Here is a 5,797-nt window from a genome sequence, read left to right as displayed (position 1 = left end):
TTTGCCAAAGTGGTGGTTATTCTTCTCTTGTACATATTGTGTAAGGTATGACTCACAGCCAGGCAGACATCAGTCTGGAAAGACTTCATAGATGGTCTGAATTTGGACAGTCTGTTTAATCTGCAGTGACACAAAATGGATAGTCTCTACCTTCATTTGAACAGTTTCTGCTTATTTATTTGGGCTTCTTGTTTTTAATGAAAGATAGGCTGTTAACACCCATTTTATGTAGTATCTCATATGTTCTACTCATCCAACATAGCTGCATCATCATCCAAGAACTCTAAATTTGTTCCTGGATTTGCAAACAAAGGTAATGGAATCTTTAGAAATTGAGGGAAAGTTACTTGCTGATGGCAACAATGTTTTTAAGAACTTTGTAGTCATTTATAACTCATTAAATCTTGCTGACCTCCCACAATTCTTTAGCTGCCATCTTTTGGGGGTGCACTCTGAATAACAGCAAGCATTACTGCAACAGTACTTAGTGGTTAAGATGGTAGTTCTAACGATCGGAAGGTTGGCAGTTCGAGGCCCGGGTGCTGCATTACGGGATGATGGGCACAGTGGGTGGGGAGAGGAATCTCACAAAATCAAAGTACTGCAGTCTATCATATATTGGTGGGTTTGGTGTAAAATTTGCCATGGTTGTATTCTTTTTCTACAGTCATTGTAAAGCCAGCCACAATGAAATAATTTGGCTCCTTTTGGCAAGATATCAAACCAGTGTATTCTGCTTTTTGTGGCTTTATTGTTTTTCTGTTGGAAAGCTCTTTTCAAAGTGTGAAGACAATTTTTGTCTACTGTTAATCCGTTTTCCTGCAAGAAATAAGCATGTTATCCTGAAATTTAAAGAGTAAAACAGTCTCCTCTAAAGTCACGTCACTCTACAGCAGTTGTTGTTAAGAGGGACTCAGACTTCACATAATCTTCCAGTCTGGTTTCATAGAACAAAATGGGATTTTGACTTCAAATCCACAACACTGAAACATCCTTAGTTATTCTACTCCTGCAGTAATACACAGCTCAGTTCCTAAAGTTAAGTGCTGGTGTGGCCTGAAGGAATGCATAGTAAAATTCACTCTTGAAGAATACAAGAAGGGAAGTGTACAGCAAAATGTTTGTGGACTCCAGTTCCATATAATCTTGAAGAGAACCATGTAGTGGTAAGCCTGTGTGTTTCCTTAGTAGATAAATGGGGGTGAGAGGTGTATATCACTGTTTGCTATGCTACAGTCTGGAAATAGGTTAATATAGAAACAGCACACATACTATGTTTCCCTTGGCTTAATGGCCATCACCTTAAAGATATGGCATGCTGTCAGGGGTTCAAGCAGGCTGACACTTCCCCTTGTTGCCTCCTTTCATCCAGCTGGCATTTTCAACAGGTCAAAGATCTTGAACATCCCATGCTAGGCCCATCTTGTTCTTAATGGAGCCCCTTAAAAGGTGCACGAGGAAGCTCTAATACAATCAGTATGAATAAGCAGAAGAGTAAATGGCAGATCAAATGCTTGTTTATTCCTTGAAAGTTTTTACAAATGTTTTAACTGGTGCCAGAAAGAAATGTGTGGAGAACTAAATTTCTAACAGAAGAAAGTTCAAAAACAGGTGCCACATGGAGTAGCCCCTGGGCCTTGCTACTGTAGATAATTGCAAGAAGGGTCTCCTTGTGTGGTTTTAAATCCCAGGTAGGTTGATACTGGAGGATCCTATGTTTTTAAGCATTCAGAGCCGTCTGAGGCTTCACTTTGAATCTTTAATAATAATGGTAATGGAGAAAGCTATTAGGAAGGGGATGTGTGCTGAAATTGATTCATCAGCAATGTTGCCAACCAACCTCAAAGGAAACCCCCCTGGAAATCCCCAAAACTCCCCCAAATTCCCTGGGGCATCTGGGTCAGGGGTAGGATATTCAGGTCAAGGGGCTGCAAAGCACTATGGGAAGGCAAAAGGGGGCGGGGACTTCTGGGTTGGCCAATGTTTTGGGCGGGAAAGGCATTTTCAGCTATTGGGGGGGGGGGAGTGAAATAATTCCCCATAAATTTTTTATACCCAGAAACCGGGGAATTCCCCAGAAATTGGCGACACTGTTCATCAGCCATCTGCAGCTGAAAGACTTAACTGACAATTAATTCAGGGCCAGATTTCCATATGTTTACAGCATCGACCTTGAATATTTTTCAGAATTAACAAGATCCTATTTTTTGTTACCTTCCTGAATTAAAGCAGTTCTATGAATGAGGGACCTCCGAATGCCCCAGTCATCAACTGCCCTGCGCAGGTCTTGCAAGCTCAAAGCTGGAGCTTCATTGAGTCAATCCACTTATACTACATCCTTCCTCTTTTCCTACTTCTTTCTACTTTGCCAAGCATTATTGTCTTTTCTGGTGAGTCACATCTCATGTTAAGTCCAAAATAAGACAGCCTCAGGCCCGGTACAAACAGGTGATGAAACGCTGCTCCTCTACTGCACAGATGCACACTAAAAAAGGAGCCGCTAACAACTGAGACGCACCCCTATGGCACCACTTCTGCCAAGAGGTGTCAGTGCAGTGCTACAGCTGCGCAGCTGTGGCGCCCACCGTGTGGACTGGTGCACACACCTATAATGTCACTAGGGCTGGGTGCCCAATCCTATCAAGCCCTAATATTGCTGCAATGTGCCTGTCTGTACTGAGCCTCAGTTTAGTTATTTTCACTTCGAGGGAGAGTACAGGTTTTTATCAGCTTTCTTCACTGTCTCTCTTTGACAACCATACACAGAAACTGGCCTAGATAATTTTATATTTTTTATTTTCCTGCCTCTCCCAGGTGGATGGAGGCAGGATTACAACCTAATATAAAATACAAATACAAGCATATCAATAAAAATACATAAAAATTAACAATTAAAAATAGATGATTGTTGGGCCACCATATCCACTGACTGATTCAATCATCCAGAGCTTGGAAATATTTAAAAAAAACTAAATTCCAAAAAGCAAAGCTTGATTTTGCCATTTTATGCAAGGACATCATTTTACTATGCCATTGTTTTTAATGGAATATCAGCATCCATGGATTTTGGTATCCATGGGGAGGGGGTGGTCTTGGAACCAAACTCCACCAGACACAAGGGGCCCCACTGTATGTCTTTACACTTGATCTAATCTAGTTCTTTCATGACTGTAGTCTCCATTTTAATGACTAATTTGAAGTATAGGAAAGCTTAACTTTCAATGTTTTTATTACCTGCTTTATTATTACATTTATTTGTATCCTGCTCTTTTCCCAGGACTGGGACCAAGAGCAGCTTTAAAGTTATGTAAATAATCTTTGGTCATTATTTCTGTCTTACAATAGCACTGTAACTGCTTTTGCATGTTCTTCCTTAATTTTTAATTAATCGTTCCGAGTCTTAATCATTCCAGGTCTTTCCTATTTCTACAAGTCCTGTGGTGTCATCTGCATATCTTGTTAATGTTCCTTCCCCATTTTTGCACTTGCTTCCTTGGAGTCTAATCCTTCTTTCCATACAATATATTATGTGCATTAAACAGATAAGGTGATAAAATGCAGTCTTGTCTGGCACCATTGCTAGTTGTAAATCACTCTGTTCATCGATACTCTCATAACTGTGGCCTCTTGTCCAGAGTATAGGTTAGGCATCAGGGCTGTCGAAATGTGACACTTTACTTTCTTTTATAGTGAACTATAATGATCTACAAAATCAAAGGCTTTGCTGTAATCTATAACACACAGGTTGGTTTTCTTCTGGAATTTAGTGCATTTCCTAGAGTCTTTTAACTTTTCTGAATTCATACATTTTTTTAGTGTAACATAAATATGCCAGTATGCAAAAGGATCTTGCAGCACCTTCAAGAATAACAAAGAAGCTGGTAGCATGAGCTTTCATAGACATGCACGTACTTCCTCAGGTGGAGTGGAAAGTCCAGAGACAAACCTATATAAGCCAGTTGTTTGTGAGAATGTGAAATGAAATCCAAAACCATGTGGGTATGGAGATGAGGTAGCAAATTGATGGTGTTGGGGGACAAAGGCAGGAGGAAGGATGTTGCCCAAAGCCAAGGAGAGTGGATAATCATATGAATGAGTATTGGAATGCAAAGTGTGAACCAGAGGTGATGAAATGGTCAAGGGCACCCTCATGAGGTTGAGAAGGTTAAGTGTTGAAATGTGTGTAGTCTAAGCTCTTGACCATTTCATCACATCTCCTGCAACCATCTCTCCACTCCACCCCATGCATCTGAGGAAGTAGGCTCAAGTTTACAAAAGCTCATACTACCAGCTTTCTTTCAATTACTCTCAAAGGTATACAAGATCCCTTTCTACACTGAGGGCCAAAACAGATGGCTGTAAAGGTTCAGCTTAACGCACACCGTGGCCCCAATCCGGTGTTTTTCTGCTCCTTTTTGGGGTGGGAAAAAGATGACCTTTCTGCTGCCGCAGCGTTTTTTCCACACTTCTGCGGTGCATGTAAATGCTGTGATGCCGCCAGCAGAGCCAAAAGCTCATGTGTTTTGCCGGTCTGCTTTGCCCCTAAGTTTCCAAACTAACATGGCTATGTCTTTGTATAAAAATGCCAGTGTGGTTATGCTGGATCCATCAGTTGTGCAAAAGGTGCCAGGGCCCTGAGTAGAATCATCAAGTAGCTCACCACCCAGGCAGTCAAAAGTGAGGTGGGATGTACCTGGATAATGACTGACTTCACTAGAAACTGCACTTACACAACCTCTGAAAAAGCATAGGAAGTTGTGCAACAATTTTTGTGTTACTGTAGTGCAGGGGTAGGCAACCTTTTTGAGCCGGGGGCCGGGTTGCTGTCGCTCAGACAACTGGGGGGCCGAAACCAAAAAATAAATAATTAAAAATTTAAATAAATAAATAAACCGGGACAGATGTAGGACAAATTTCAAATGGAGGACACTTTTTTAAAAATATGGAGGACACACTAAAAAAATAGCTGATATAAATGCATGTTTCAGAGGCTTCTATAGGCAATTGTCCCCCTTGCCCGCCGCTTGCTCCTCTTGCCTGCCCCTTGCCCCCCTCCTCCTGATAGGCCAAAGGCTCTGGCAGCAATCGGCAGCAGGACTGGGCTGGGGCCGGTCCCAAGGCCTTGTCGGGCCGCATCTGGCCCGCAGGCCGCAGGTTGCCTACCCCTGGTGTAGTGCTTCGTCACTATTCTGGAATTAAGGAACTCATTGATACCCAGAGAATAAGGACTCAAGGCAGGAAAATATGAAGTCTTAAATAGAATATTGCCATTATGAGGCTGGCTTGTGTAACGTTCAAATGGCTGCTTTATGATCCATGCCTCTCTATGGGTTAAAATGCAGTAAAAACAATTTTTAGAGAACTACCTCTCACACCTCATAAAGTCATAGAAGACTGAGGTTACAATACAGAATCTTGCCAAAGTTTTGGGTTTTGGTAGGTAATTATTTATTTTTCTAACACTATTAAGTACTACTTGGAATATACACAAAGCTTTCAACATCGTGAGGTTAAGAATAAAACAAAGTCACAAATAGGGGAAAGAAAACAGTCTCAATCTCTATCTTTACACACACATCAAATTGCAACATTAGAAAAAAGATACCATAATGATCTGCATCCCCAAAGTCTTGCAGCATTGTGCCAGGACCAGGTGAATCCAAATTGAAAGACCTGCTAAGCGAGTGAACAAGTCACATTTTGGATAACCCACCATTTTGTGGAGAAGTAAAGTAATTATGCCACTCCAAGATCTGTGTGGGAGGATGAGATGATTTCCATGTAATAATACTAGTCA

Source organism: Sceloporus occidentalis, unplaced genomic scaffold, assembly GCF_023333645.1.
Source record: "Sceloporus occidentalis isolate IW3139 unplaced genomic scaffold, rSceOcc1.0.p SCAF_1, whole genome shotgun sequence".
NCBI classification, from domain to species: Eukaryota; Metazoa; Chordata; class Lepidosauria; order Squamata; family Phrynosomatidae; genus Sceloporus; species Sceloporus occidentalis.
Note: the sequence above shows the minus strand (reverse complement) of the source record.